Source organism: Lingula anatina, chromosome 5 (genome assembly GCF_051362555.1).
Source record: "Lingula anatina isolate TDL-2025a chromosome 5, LinAna3.0, whole genome shotgun sequence".
Lineage (NCBI taxonomy): Eukaryota > Metazoa > Brachiopoda > Lingulata > Lingulida > Lingulidae > Lingula > Lingula anatina.
The window spans coordinates 23126343-23143092 of NC_141771.1; the positions used below are offsets into that span (position 1 = coordinate 23126343).

A 16750-nucleotide genomic window follows, 5' to 3' on the forward strand; every position below is an offset into this window, starting at 1 on the left:
TCCACCTGTGTAAGTTTCGTTTTAAGCAGGACATGCAATAAATTGCACTTAAGATTAAAAACACATCGAAACAGAACTGCGTTCTAAATGCAAACGCTGACGGGTCCCCTCAATAATTATACATCTTCAACCTGCAACCCGAATAATTAAGATAATATCAAAATCACATTGCGTGACGTTATGCACATGCATTGTACGTGTCTGTTTTATTACATTTTAGCGATCGTTATGCAAAGGCATACCAGTCCGCCTGCTATGGCCAGGGCTATGGGCAGATTTGGTTGGATGGTATAAGTTGCAGTGGAGGAGAGCATTCATTATCCGCATGTAGTCACCAAAGTTGGGGAGTTCACGACTGTAGTCACTCTGAAGATGCCGGGGTGTCTTGCGGGTACTCCTACACACGAAGCTGCCCTGGATCTTCTCAGTACGGTTAGTGTTCTTTATCTATTAACATGGAATGTGGGTTATTAAAGGGATGACAACTCTTCGTATGAAATCGATATTTCACAATAAAGAACATTGTAAACAGCTCATACAAATATGATGTATTCTGTTTTACCACAAAAACGGCACTTATAGTTATCATTCTGATATCTCAGCTTGTCATTGGACCACGTGACCTCCATAGATGGCTTTTCTCTGTAATAATATCTTAAGAAATTTTAACAAGAAAAAAACAAACTTCACAAAAAAGGGACTAACTTTGAATATACAGACTTGACATTTAATATGGAATATTTTTTTCCAAAACATAATTCATCAGTTTTTTTTTCCTATTTTGCTAACTGATAAATGAAAATAAGGATTAAAATCGTGTTTTAATAACTTTTGATAATCTCTTCGATGTCATTGTGACATCATTTCAGTAATTGTATTCGTCAGTGAAGCAAACAAAAATACATTGCCTATTTTAAGTCATACGACAACCATTGAATGCGATATTTTGGATCTCCATATTTTCCTAATTATTGCCTTTAAAAGAGTACACGCCCCACAAAGGCCCCTCATGTCAGTGTCTAGTCACAGCAACAGTCGCTGTTACGATTGACCTTATTTTGCTGCTACCAGGGCTTTCAAGCCGCAAGGCATTTCTTATGATAGGCTTTTTAGAGTTTAATCTGGAATAAAATTCCAGAATACGGTTAAAACTTGTCCAATTTGGCTCCGTTTTGATGTAGGACATGCAGGCCGTTGATTCGGCGAGTAATGACCTACCCACATATTGTCTATGTGGTTCAAATATGGCGATTTTGATGACCAAGGTAGCTACTCATTCCCTTGGTTCTGTAAGTTATCTGCTATTAAAAGTGTTCTGTGTGAACGGCAACCTCACCCTGCAACCTAAAATTGTTCCTAAGGTGCCCCCTATCAAATAATAGTCAAGTGGTTCCCAGATTATTCTTTTGTTTGATCTGGTTCAGGTTTTCATTGATGACTACCATTGGTGTTTTGGCACCAATGTGGTATCCACTCCAAATACTGACACTGCCAATGACCCTAGTCACTTAAGAAGTGGCACACGCTTCGTCGTAGGCCTCTTCAGGATGTTTGTAAACTCTGTTTTGACCACTTTAGCGGTAAAGGTTAAATCTGACCTCAATAAAGAAAGCCACGCGGTTTCATTATTTTACCCAAAAACTGTCATGGCCCCCAATTCATAAGAGTAACAGACTAGGCTGCTTTGCTGTTTACAGTGGCTTCCTCAGAAGTCGCCTGGAATCCTAACCTGCTGATATCAGTTTGGTGTTCGCTAAGAGCCTTGAAAAACAAGTTTTGGTGACAATTTGTCCCTCATTCAAAACGGACTGGGTGGTTTTGGTTTAATTGCAGCAGTATATCCTGAAGGACATTGAGTCCTATACCTTGGTGGTAAGACGTCGATGCATTGGGCTTGGTCTCTGTGTAGTGCCTCAAACTGTGCATAACTCTATAAAACTGTGTAGACCGTTCCGTTTGACACAATAATCTGTCTGGCAATGTCTGTGTTTTTCGCGCCATTCTGGCACAGCTTAACAGTTATGTAAAACGCTGCTTAACTCATTTTACGCACTGCAAAACCGACCGCTTGCATGCAAAATTTCAAATTCTTCTATGCCGTATTTGCCGACATATGGATACTTTTTTGACAGAACCATGCTTCGCCAATGCCAAGCTTTGACTAGCCCAAAGGAGCACTGCCCAATTAAATTACTGCATATTACACAAGGCAGCAGTGCAGCAGACTTGGTAAGCAGTTAATTGGCAGCGACACACCTGACTTCACACTTCTCCAGTCAGATGTCTTATATGATATCTGAATTTTTTGAAAAAAGAACGCATCTTTACCTAGGTATACCTTTAAAACTGAAATATTCCATATTAAATGTTAAGTCTGTAGAAATGAATTCATTAACCATTGCTTTGTATGGGAAAATTGATGTTTACTCCAGGAAAGTTAATTTTTGGCCAAAATGAATAGTTATTATCCCTTTAACGGTGTTGAATATCTTTGTCCACAATTAATGTTGGCTTGCTGGCACCTTCATCTTGAAAGACCTTGGATTTGCGTTTTGTGTTGTAACAGTTGTCCTGATATAACAGCACCGAGTATGCCTGAAAATCTCAACACGAGAACGGCAGTTTCTGCCACAGTGCAGACATAACTATATTACTCTATTCTGTGCTTGGGAATGTTTTTTTTTTTTTTTTTTTTTTTTTCTCAACGTTCAATGTCATTTTGTATTCGAAATCAGTCAGGCCTTTTGATAGATATTGCTTCCAAGCATTTCTGCCAATAGCATTGTCCTCCCATAACAGCGAGCAAACAAGGCTGGGGTGACATCTCCATAGCGCAAAACCATGGGTAGAGTTTAATATAATCCCCTCTCCACGTAACCGGAAGGGCCCAGTGGACAGGCAACAGCTAATACAGAAGGTTCCAGCTCTGTCGCAGGCGGTTCAACCCAGAGATGACCATGAACTGTGGGAACGTAACTAATGAAGTAACTGGAGGCACTAGTAGGTGTTGAATAAAAACTTCGGTGGCACATGAACACTTGCAGAAACAAAAGATCCAAGTGTGGTGGACCGACTACGGGCAGAAATGCTTGGATACAATCTCTATCAAAAGGCCTTCCCCAAAGGCCAAACCATTATTGCCCCTGGAGGTTACAAACCAATATCCGGTTCTGACGGTTAGGTACGTCTTGATAAAAAAGGTAGCGCGTTTCCACCCCCTGTGCAAGCTCAGGTCTGTATCCATGTTTGAACTGCCTACGGGACCCAACCTCCTGGTTTGTCCTCGGGGTTTATTTTCGGATAACTTTTCCCTCAACAGGGTACAGCCACAAAGGCAGCGATAGTTTGAAAGACCCATGGCCAACCGCCGGACTTAATGTTGGCTTGCTGGTTTTTATTGTAAATAACTGAGGCATACTGCTTCCCATGCATCAATGACTGGGAACGCTGCAAAGATACCTCGATGTCCAATTTTTTAAACAAGTTTATTGGTTCATGAGGATTATATAATGATATATACACGTAAAGATGGTAAATTGCTTTAAGCAATGTATGCTCCTCTTAAAATAACCTAAAATTATGACCAATTAACTATTATATATCTAATGATGATGGAGAAAAACGTTTTATAATGATAAATACTGTAACAGTGATTTAAGAATTAGTTTATTACGGGGGAGGTAGTCGATGTCCTATGCATTTTTACTCCAGTCGCCGTCTCCTTATTAGGCATTTGTCTGTTGTACTGTATGATTTACTTTTCAATGTTCCAAAAACATCCGTCTCAGCGTCCGTTCGACGGTTTCATTGTTTTTGTTGAATTCTTAGCCCTCTGTACAGGGGTACACTTATAATTACCCTTACATATTTTAATAAATATATATTGAATTATTTTTGCATGTGATTCTTAATGTTGTGTTTTATCATTTCTATATTCTTTTATAGCTACGACTGAGGCACCTGAAAATAATTCTTCAAGATATGGTATGTATGCTCTATGTTTGTTTGTCGATATCAACGGATTCACTGTGTGTACTGTACGTCCAATATGGAAAATAAGAAATATATGATCTTATCAAACTGCCCTTTTGTTTTTCGTTGTTAAGGAATTGCATGTTTCCCATAAGTAACCATTTATTTATTTATTTATTTATTTATTTATGTATTTATTTATTTTAACAGATCCTTGCTCTTCCTATCCATGTTATTATGGAGGCGCGTGTGTCCCACAAAGATCTTATTACTGGCCCTATGACTATGTGGACTTCAATTGTACATGTCCCTGGGCGAGATACGGGAAGCGGTGTGAATATTATGGTGAGTAAATGACATGGAGTTTATGTGAGCACTTTAAGTGCCCGAGTAGAAAGTGTTGATGTGGAAAAAAATAAAAAAAGTATCATAAAATCCTATAATCTCGCAGCAAGACGACGTGATGCGACAGAAATGGCGTACCAGTAAGAGCAAGTCCAGTAAACAGAGTCTTCTTGACGATCAGCAAATCCCAATAAAATACGCACACAAATGTACGCATACACACGCTGTCCGTCCTAGTTTTATGTGCAAATCCGATCGAAACATGTCGCTTGTGCAAAACAGCACCAACCGTAGTTTCCTAAAATGGGTCTTGTTTCAAGGGAATCTAAACTTTACCGTAGGGACGTGCGTACATTTACTTGTATACTATATATGTGCACATGTAGATATGTATAGATTAATAGTGCATTGTTTTATTTTTACTACTCAAATGTTAAAAAAAAAACGTTTGTGTTTTGTTATTCTATAATGGACTGTTCTATACATGTACAAGTACATGTGTGTTTTCAGGTTGGCCAACCACTCAGAGTCCTGAAACTGAGATGACTACTAACGGTAAGCTTGTAGTAAATCAGTTTACCTGGCCTTTCTTTTGTAGAAGTCCCTTGATGTGTGTGTGTGTGTGTGCTCTTGTGCACGCATTCTAACCGAGGACACACACCCGCCCGAAACCCACTAACCGAGGACACACCTCCAACCGAGGACGTCCTCGGTTGACATAAGCAGTGGAATGCATAAAGGGGCCCATTTCAAGTTAGGTGGTGAAATTTGACGCTATTCTGAGCCAGTCCTCGGTTATGCTGTATAGCGCGGGCCAAATTCCCGCCACGAGTGTATCAGAAATACTGTCCAACTTTTTGTCTGAAATCGGGCTATACACACGCGTCCTCGGTTGTGCTGTTAAGGGCGGACCAAATTCCGCGTCCACGGTTGTGCTGTAAAGGGCAGACTAAACTGAAACTAATGTTATATCTCAGATGTCTATATATTCAGTAAGTTCATTTTTTTAAACTAAAGGTCTTTTTTATCAAATTAAGCTCTCCTAGGCCGTTACGTAACTACATAACTATCATCGCACCTACATATTACGGCACGCTTCTTTATTAGTACAACTGACTTGGTGTGGTTTAAATAAAGAAGAACTGTCTGAATTTGTGGCTCACTCGGTAGATCTTAGGACCGACAATCTTTTGAGGGTGCAAGAATTACTCTGAAGTATCAAATAAACGTACCGGTACGTTAATTAATTTTCCAAATTTCTTCCCGCCGGTACGCTCCATTTTCACCCAGTACGCTTATTAATTTTTCAAAAATCTTCCACCCGGTATGTTTATTAAATACATATTGTACCGGTGGGAAATTACACAAGTACAAGTCACGCTTTTTATTTTCTTAAATTGAAGTATAATGAGAAGAAAATTGAGATCTCAACTCATTACCGACTGTTCTACCAACAGCACTGGAAAGTAGGTCAAGCGGAAGTCGCTCTCTGAACACAACAGTACATGCGTCACCTGATTTTAGTTCCTATAAATAGACGTGCTTTCCCTTCAGCAGTGACAACTACTCATGTACATCGATCGAATGATGCAATGTCGCAAGGTGATAGGATCATATTTATAGCTAAGGAGGTCATTTCAAGTGCAGCAAAGAAGTTGTGCCTGTTTTCAAACGTCAATTATTTCATGCCGATTTATGATTTAAACGATGTTAAATCACATTTCTATGTAAGATAAACCCTTAGGAGTTTACAGGTATGCAAAACGAACCTTATATCTGAGAATAAATTTACTATGAATAACGTCTCCGTATGGCTCTCGGAGGCGGCTTAGGTGCGACATATCTGGGTCTTCGGCCCCTGACGATTATGAAATTTAACTCATGGCAAATATATATATATATATATTAAGATAAATTATAATACTGAGTGAATTTTACCTGGTGATTTTTTTTTTTTTTTTTTTTACAATGATCAATAGCTAGCTTTTTTCTTTCTCTTCTTCTTCTTTACTTTTATTTATAATTATTTATTTCATTTTTTTTTTTTTTTGGGGGGGGGGGAGTGGTGCAAAGGTTTTTTCCACCCAGTACTTTTATTCCATCTAGTACTTTTATTAAATTTCGAGATTTTTTACACCCAGTACTTTTATTCCATCAGTACTTTTATTCCATCAGTTCTTTTATTCGATACTTCAGAGTAAATGAAAAGGGTAAATGGATCGTCCGTAAACCCCCTTTACACTGGGGCGGCGTCCTTTGTGCGACCAAGAAACTGGCATCACTGTGGTCGTAGAAAGGAGGTACAAGCATTGCTTTGGTTGAAAAAAATGAATATTTGGTGATTGGCCAGTTGTCAGAAAGTTAAGTATTATAATTTTGTACTCTCAAATGGATCCGTACTACAGGACGCAGAAAGGACGCCGTCCAGTGTAAAGGGCCCCTTAGCTAACTATGAATTAATCTACCCCTGACAGTTTGAAGAAGGCTATGACATTATGAAACATTTATTATTACATAATGGCTCTGCGAACTACAGTCACTTCTTTTCACCTGTAGATCTGACCTGTTTGTTATACACCTGGCTGCTAGAATAAATACTAAATCTAACAACTGAAGTGAAATTATATTTTGAATGGGCCCCTGTCGGTCCATGTCGCTAACACAGAGCACACATATTCATAAACACCGCATTTGCAAGAACCGCTTTGTGAAATAAAAAAAGAAAAAAAAAAGACGCCCCGACAATTACGCGTCCTGATATATAGGCCTACAGTTCGGATATGCACACGGCAAAAACGATTAAGGGACCGTTCCCAGATCCTATCGTACTAACTACGGATCGATCTCTCCCAGAAGGAATGCTATATAAATTGCAATCAACGTAATCAGTGTGATCTGGCCAATTTTACAAAGTTGCTGTTTTTCCCTTTTCTCAGCATAATATTATATGCGATGCAACATTTTAAAGAGAACCGATAGGTCTATTTTCATGAAACTCACAGAACTGATGAATATTAGTTAAACGCAGGTCAAGTTTGAAAATCTTTATAATGGGCTGCTTTTTTTTTCAGAAAATTTGCTGTTGTTTTTGCTTTTTTCAGCATACATGCAACACTGTAAACACAGTTCAAGGAGAAGCAATAGGTCTATTGTCATGAAACTCACAGAACTGATGATTATTAGTAAAAGGGTTGTCAAGATCAAAAATCGGCATATCCGGGCCATTTTTTGTCAAAAGTTATGCTGTTTTTTTTCTGCCATTTTCAGCATATAAGTAACACTGTAAGCACATTTCAGGGAGAACCGATAGGCCTGTTGTCATTAAACTCACAGGAGTGATCAATGTTACCAATATACAAATCAAGTTTGAAAATAGGATTGATTGGTTGAGTTTTGTGGAAGTTGTGCCTTGTTTTGATATATATAAGTGGTTTTCCTCAGATTTGATTGTCAGGCATGTTGACAGTTTGGTTATTGAACTAACTAGATATGTAAATATGTTAGTGTTTGTCTGAAATTTTCTGCATCTTTACAACATTGCTAGTTGATTATATAAATATGACGGTAAACATGTTATCATGTACTGTGTAATACAGTGTCTCAAAATGGAGGCAATTGGGTGATTATTTTCAAAAGTTTTGCATTTTTTCTCCTCTTTTCATTGTACATGCAACACTGTTAACACATTTCAAGGAGAACCAATAGGCCCCTTTTCATAAAACTCACAGAACTGATGATTATAAGTAAAAGAATGGTCAAGATTGAAAATCAGCATGACCAGGCCCTTTTCTTTCAAATGTTATGCTGTTTTTTTTTTTTTTTAGCATATAAGTAACACTGTAAGCACATTTCAGGGAGAACCAATAAGCCTGTTTTCATGAAACTCAGAGAACTGATGATTATTAGTAAATTAAAAAGAATTATCAAGATTGAAAATCAGCATGACCAGGCCCTTTTCTTTCAAATGTTATGCTGGTTTTTTTTCAGCATATATGTAACACTGTAAGCACATTTCAAGGAGAACCAATAAGCCTGTTTTCATGAAACTCACAGAACTGATGATTATTAGTAAAAAAATGGTCAAGATTGAAAATCCGCATGACCAGGCCCTTTTCTTTCAAATTTTATGCTGTTTTGTTTTTTTTTTTTTTTTTTTTTTTTTTTTTTTTTTTTTTTTTGTTTTGTTTTCAGCATATATGTAACACTGTAAGCACATTTCAGGGAGAACCAATGACTTAAAGCCTGTTTTCATGAAACTCACAGAACTGATGATTATTAGTAAAAGCATATTAGTAACACTGTAAGCACATTTCAGGGAGAACCGATAGGCCTGTTGTCATTAAACTCACAAGAGTGATCAATGTTATCTATATACAAATCAAATTTAAAAATAAGATTGATTGGTTGAGGTTTGAGGGACTTCAGCTTTTATTTGTATATAAGTGGTTTTCCTCAGATTTGATTGTCAGGCATGTAAACAGTCCACTATTGAATTAACTAGATATGTAAATATGTTAGTGTTTCTCTGAAATTGTCTGCATCTTTACAACATTGCTAGTTGATTATATAAATATGACGGTAAACATGTTATCATGTACTGTGTAATACAGTGTCTCAAAATGGAGGAAATGGGGTGATTATTTTCAAAAGTTTTGCATTTTTTTCTCCTTTTTTCAGTGTACATGCAACACTGTTAACATATTTCAAGGAGAACCAATAAGCCTGTTTTCATGAAACTCACAGAACTGATGATTATTAGTAAAAGAATGGTCAAGATTGAAAATCAGCAAGACCAGGCCCTTTTCTTTCAAATTTTATGCTGTTTTTTTTTTTTTTTTTTTTTTCAACATATATGTAACACTGTAAGCACATTTCAGGGAGAACTAATAACTTAAAGCCTGTTTTCATGAAACTCACAGAACTGATGATTATTAGTAAAAGCATATTAGTAACACTGTAAGCACATTTCAGGGAGAACCGATAGGCCTGTTGTCATTAAACTCACAAGAGTGATCAATGTTATCTATATACAAATCAAATTTAAAAATAAGATTGATTGGTTGAGTTTTGAGGGACTTCAGCTTTTATTTGTATATAAGTGGTTTTCCTCAGATTTGATTGTCAGGCATGTAACAAGTCTCATTATTGAATTTACTAGATATGTAAAATGGGTTGTTTGACAATTTCTGCGTCTTGACAATATTGCTAGTTGATTATATAAAAATGGTGGTAAACCTGTTATCTTGTATTGTGTAAAAAAAGTGCCAAAATGGAAATGAACTCGTATCATTGTAGTTTGTCAGATTCAATCATTCACAATGTTCGGAATGGAGGAAATTGGACATTTAAACTTGTTATATTGATATTTTTGCCATCTCAACAATTTTCTTAGTTGATCATGTGAAATGGCAGTAAACTGTATTATTTTATGTAAAAAAGTTAAAAATGGAAAGAAACCCATTTCAGTACAGTGCTGTCTTGTATACATTTAGCATTTTCAAAGTATGACTTTGGAGTTCCATGAACCTGAAAACCTTTGCTAGTCACATTTTCTGAATATTCATGATACTAATATTTTATTATAAAAAATTGATGATCATTATGCTGTTAAGCATTATATAATATTGCATCAAATTGGAAGAAAGCACAATTTTGGGTGCTGCTGGCATGATGTCCTCAATTGTAAAATTGTGTACTGTGCAAGTCTGTATCCAATGGACGACACTTTGTGTTATCAAAATATAAAATTCATGATAATAAAAGAGTGCTAAATAGAAAATAAGCATTATGAAAATAAAATGTTTGAAAACGAATTTCTTTGGTCTTTTATTTTATTTCATCAGTATCCTTTCTTTTCCTAAATTAATTGATGTTTTATCTCATAATCTTCAATTCTAAAAAAGTGGCAAAGCCCAGCATTAAATATTGTATAACTGTTCATTTAATCATCACCTCTGGTGTTATTTTGGAATTTACCTTAAATATGAAAGAATTTCATAAAAATGTGAATTGCTGCAAAGTAACGCTATATAAAATTTGCTTTGCATTAAAAGTACAATCATTATTACATGTAGATGCATGCATGTCCTCGGTTGTAATGTGTAGTGTCTGTCCGTGTGTGTGTCCCTGTGTGTCCTCGGTTAGAATGTAAAATTCTTGTCAGCAAAAAATTAGTTTTTATAAAAAATTAATTTATAACATTCATACTCGAAGAGATTTTACCCTAAATTGAATGTTTTTATTTTGATTTAACCAAGGAATAAGATGTCCTCGGTTGTATGGTGTTGTGCTGATGTCCTCGGTTGGTACACATAGACAAGTATGTGTGTGTGTGTGTGTGTGTGTGTGCGCGCGTTTGTGTGCATTCTACTCTGTGTTGCCGGACAGTACGATATGAGGGATACACGTACCTAGATTCTTTATTCTATTGTACAATTTTGGAACCCTTAATATCACAGCACTATAGCAACCCAAAGTTGATCTAAAATACACGTAAAATAATGTCTTACTTAAAAGAGAATCAATGAAAACTAAAAAACAAATGTTTACTAACTGTTGAGGTCAATGTTTCATTTGCCCTTGTCTATGGATTACCCTGGCCGTCTGCACTAGCGCTGTCACCACTCAGTCGTTCAATAATAAGCCGTGGTATGTAAAACCTGCATACCTGTTTTGACCTGGCCCTGGCTGACAGCCCTTTGTCAAATGTCAAAGTGACACTCAGTTCAGACGTCTGAGAAAGTCGGGGTATAGATGGAACGTCAAAACTGACATTATAAATGTATTATATAAATGGCCACTGTGCGTTCAATTTTTTAATGACAGACAAAAATACAACTGTGTTTTATTCCTAGATCCATGCTACCCAAACCCGTGTCAGAACAACGGCTACTGCTCTCCCACCGGCTACTGGGGTCCCTGGTCCCAACCTTACCGCTGCAGTTGTCCCAGCTACGCCACCGGATACAAGTGTGAGACCAGGATCAACTCCTACAATTATTGTGAGTTCCTATGTTTTTATCTTTTTATTTATTTATTTGTTTTTAGCACGAGTACAATGATGAGTTGTTTTGGTTTGGCGTGATTGTTTGGTTCTAAAGATAAAGTACATTTATGGTATAACACTTCAAAATTCAAATTTCAAAATCAAAACTCTTTTGATCAAATAGGATGAGAAGTAATTGCCCATAAACGATAAGTAATATTTGGAGTTGACTTAGGTTTAACCAAATTTAGAACCGTCGTTTCAGAACAAAAGTTGTAATAACCTGAATTTCCCACATCTAACAATGGTACCGCTGTTTCAGATAATCCCAAAGTTTCCGTGAACTGTGACTCGACAAAGGGTATGACTGTGACGGTGGACGTAAATGACATCCAGTCTCGTCTTGGTCCAATGACCTTGACCTTGGACGAAAGCAAGTGTGTTCCTGACCAATACCTTGGCCGCAACGCAATATTCCACGTGCCCCTTGTCACTCAAATGTGTGGAACCCGCAGACTGGTAATTGATATTGGTCTTAATTAGTAACAACAAATGAAAAATAAATAAATGACCATCCTTTGCATTTAAATTAACTCATACTTGTACTAGTGCGCATGGGTCTGTTGCCATGGGGTTAACAAAATTTTAGATGTTTAAGTATTAATCCGCGCGTAAACTTGGTTAGTAATATTGTCTCAATATCAGCCTCCGCTGACGTTACCCCCAATGTTACCAGTATGTCCTTAATACAATATGTTAACAAATATTAAATAGCAGTAATGTTCCGTTTGTCAAGGAAACCAGGGATACGTTCATCTACAGAAACGCCCTCATCCTCCGGCCGTATAGTAATTCTCTTATCAACCGCAACCTACACTCCAGGTACACAGTGGAATGTGTGCTGCCGAGGTACGGCGACGTAGGACAAGAATTCGTCGCTAAGGTGAGATGATTTTACTTTCACTTTCACTTTGTGAGAATGAATTTATAATACCGGCGAAATAAAAAAAGAATTGCTTGCACTATCTGTACGAGTGTGTTGTAACATGTGATCCGTGGTGTTGTCATACTTATTAAACCAAAGCACGGACATTTGTGTCAGTCTAGTACAATTTGCCCAAAAATCCGTTGTTGCAATAAAATAACGAGCCAAACGCTACGGAGATCAACATTGTAACGCATTTGGTTGTTTTTTGTTTTCAATAAATTCGCCTGTACAAACTTATGAAATGTCTCGTCTTTGCTGTTAATACAGGGCACAGTGTACGGCAACCGAGCATATGTTGCTAATGGTAACTTCACCCTGAGGATGGACCTGTACCATTCTGGTTACTTCACCTCCCCCGTGACCAGCTATCCCCACGTGGTCAGACTTAACCAGGACATGTATGTGGACGTGGCTTTACTAACGCCGGACGTTAATCTTAAGGTGGTCCTACAGAACTGCGTGGCGACACCGAAGGCTACGAAGAGCTATCCACAATACGCCCTCATTAGCAACAAGTGAGTATGGTGACATCACAGTAACAATCGAAGGGTTTATACTAAAAGCGTTGCCTGTAAATTCCTGGGCTTAATGCAAGAACAAAATAAGAATAATAATAATAATAATAATAATAATAATAATAAATCCAATTGCTAAAATCACAATAGCATATACAAACGTGTACATGTATTACAGTGAGTTGCAATAGTAGTATGGTGGTGAACTTCAAGCTAAAGAGAATTTAAGGCCTTATTTATGCCCCTATTTCACACAGACCACGAATCCCAAGAATCGCCAGGAATTGACAAATTTCAGGATTCCTGAGGATTCGTGAGATTTTGCCAATTTTCTGGTCTAAGTCGACACGCTCTACGATTCAGTTACGATACAGGTGCGATAGTGTTACTAATATTCGTGGGATTCGGCTGGAATCGCATGAATATTGTCCAGAAATTCACTACGATTTTTTGGAATCGGGAGCTCGTGGCCAAAATCTGGAACAGCTCAAAATTTTGCCACGAATTCCCGATTGATCAAGAATTGCAAGAACTGACTACGATTATATACGAATCTGTTAAGAACTTCACGAACTGATTACGATTCAACCACGAATCCTGATATTTTCAATTCCTGTCGATTCCTGGGATTCGTGATCTGTGTGAAATAGAGGCATCAAAGTTTTTGCCACTAATCCCTGTTGGTGAAGAAGTGCAAGAACTGACTACGGATATATACGAATCTGTTAAGAACATCACGAACTGATTACGATTCAACCATGAATCTTGAAATTTGCCAATTCATGGCCGTTCGTAGGATTCGTGGTCTGTGTGAAATAGGGGCATTACCGGTACACAACGTGATTATCCGATTTATCGGTCAAACGTTTACAATCAGCAAAATAAAATAAATCCATGATTGTATATTTCCAGATGCCCAGACGACCCTACGGTACGCTTCTATCCCTCTAACGACACGCATGCGCAGTTCGCTGTCAAGGCCTTTGAGTTCTTCAACGATCCAGAGGTGTACCTCCATTGTGACGTCATCGTGTGTAACGCCACTGACCGGGACAGTAGGTGTCTGCGCCCCAGTGAAGGGTACGCCTGTCCACAAAATGGCGGCAGGGGGAAGAGAGCGGTACCTGGTGACGTAGAGGTGTACAGCCTGGTGCAGGGACCCGTGTTCGTCCAGAAAGAGAACCCCGAAGCAGGCAAGCCAAATACACATTTTCGTATAGAATTGAACAGGAAAACGAGTATACCTTATTGTTGTAATTAAACATATTGAACGCGTTTTCGAAATGTATTGATAGACCCCGCCCGTTCCCCCCGCCAGACCAAAACGAAGCATACCAATTGTCCACTCTAGCCCTACATTGTGATAAAGGAACCCTTTTTATGTTGTTTTGTATTTCTCTAGCAAAGGTGGTCAAATGTTATATCCTCTTCTTCTCTTGACCAAATGCTTCAACTGCCAATGATTGACTTGGGTATTGAATGCGTTAAAATATCCCGTCTTTGTATTTACCAGAGTTTGCCGTAAAAGACGAGAGGAAGAACCAGGAGGACGGCGAGCAAGGTCCCCAGGCACCGCCCTCGACTACAATTGGAGCCGGCGTCATGGCTGTCAGCGCATGCGTTGTTGTCATAGCAGCAGTGATCGTAACGCGCAAGCGCAGATCAACCAATGCTGAGTACATTCCAGTGAGAACTGATGAAATTTGAATTCCAGCGTGTTAGTTGTGCTACGTTGTCACCAGCTTTGTAGACGTACATATATTATTTAGTTTTGAAAAGGTTTATAGGAAAATTTTATATCCGATTAAATGAAAAACATTTGACATTCCTTAGATTTATGGACCATAAACGTGTTTTTTTAGTGAAAGGAAATAGGTGATTTGAGCATCCCTCATAAATTGCAATTGGATAATGATTTTCCACTCATATGACATTGCACAAAACGGATATGTCTTTACCCAAAATGATTTGCATTCACGTTACAAAAGAGTATTAGACACAAATATGTATTTATTGCCCATGGCTTAAGGAGTAGAAGAGGGGGTCTGGCAAATACGATAATATTCATTATAATACGTTCAACGTATCAATCTATGTATCCAACAAACATGTATCTGATAGCATTTTTCACTTTCTTCGTTATCATTATTATTATTATTATTATTATTATTATTATTATTATTATTAGCCTGCCTAGTATACTGCCCGTCTTGACATGTTTAGAATGCCCAATAAAATTTTGCATGGCCACTGGTTGTTTATTTCAGTGTCCGCTAATTTCATCAATTCGTTCATTTTATATAGAACGTATTCCCTTTCAGTTTCACTGTATGAATAGAAACATGAATAGTTAAAGTAGACAGAATAAAAACATTATCTCTATTCAGAATCTGGTATAAATATTAAAAAAATAATAATAATTTATGAATGAATTAATAAATAGATAGATAAATGAAGTAAAATAGGAATATAACCCAAAAAGTGTTTTTTAATTGAAACATTTAATTCAACCCTTAAAGGAATAACCCAAAAATATGCAATAAATACCTCAAGATAACATTTTCGGCGACAGAAATTGATAGCCAACAGTATAACTATATAACGCCTATATAACTAGGTCGTTAATATATATATATATGCAATAAAATATGCAATAAATACATGTACCTCAAGATAACATTTCCGGTGACAGAAATTGATAGCCAACAGTATAATTATATAACGCCTATATAACTAGGTCGTTAATATATATATATGCAATAAAATATGCAATAAATACATGTAACTCAAGATAACATTTCCGGTGACAGAAATTGATAGCCAACAGTATAATTATATAACGCCTATATAACTATGTCGTTAATATATATATATATATATATAAGAGAAGAGTAACCAATACGTGGAAGGCAGGGCGCGCCAATTTACTTTCTTAAAGTGTCATTTTTTTTGTAATTATATATCTAAATGATTGCACCAACATGATTCTTGTTGAGCTCATGATAAAATTGAAATCATATCCAAAAGCAACAAATGACAATCCAGCAGATGCGTGTAAATATGACTTGATCACGACTGGTTGCTAGTTTTATTTACTCACTGTTTTAAGCAGGCTTGACATGCATTAACGGTGATATTACAACACTTGCTGTCACAACTCTTGCTTTTAAATTCATTTCGGTTTTTCAAATGATATCCATTTTCCTAGTAAACTGGTGACAAGAAAATAAAACCCCATCATTGTCACTGTTTCTTTAGCAGCATGATTATTATTTAAAAGTAAATGTTCCTAACGAGATTGATGCATATTCTTAGAAGCAGTGTTTAGTACTACACGGTCTACACGGGCTAACACCCATAGTTTAAGATGATCCTGACACAATACATAAACGAGGCAAGGAATCTGAATAAACTGCACTTTGTACATGTACATAGTAACTTTCACATCTGACAATTGTTACAATAAATTAGACTATTTTGCCACTTGTACAATGTAACTCACACAACATTGGTAAAAAATTTAGATTTTTGGTTAGAGCGTCAGCCCCCGGAGCGGGAGGACGCGGGTTTGACCCCATCCGGGGAGCATTCCAGTCCTTTATATACGGCACTCAGAACTGAGGGGTTGAAGCAGGGGTAAAGTTCCTGGTCAGGCAGCGAAAGATGTCTGTTCGCTTGGTAGTTTGCAGCGTTTCATACAGCATATTGGGCTGTACCCTCCCCCATCAAAACCAGGACCAGACTGTACCAGGACCAAAAATGACCAGGGGTTTGTAAACCCCGCTGAGACGCATGTATAGTGCGGTATATAAGAACTTTTACTTTTGTACTGGAAATCATTGAACCGCGCAGAGACGCACCTGTAGTACTGTAATTAAGGAAAGGAACTTTTACTCAATTATCCCGCCATGTCAATAAGTTATTTGTCGAAATATTAATCAGAGA

The 16750-nt window shown here is 37.4% G+C and overlaps 1 protein-coding gene and 1 long non-coding RNA gene across 2 annotated transcripts in view; both read left to right on the forward strand.

Annotated features, from left to right (window-relative positions):
* The window catches only part of LOC106169470 (scavenger receptor cysteine-rich domain-containing protein DMBT1-like), a 66251-nt gene that overhangs the window by 29457 nt on the left and 20044 nt on the right, over positions 1–16750 (forward strand). The window lies entirely within an intron of this gene.
* Positions 222–11318, forward strand: LOC147761918 (uncharacterized). Its single transcript, XR_015334467.1, has 5 exons — positions 222–432; positions 3946–3984; positions 4183–4317; positions 4828–4872; positions 11172–11318. It is a non-coding gene; the product is annotated as an uncharacterized LOC147761918 (long non-coding RNA).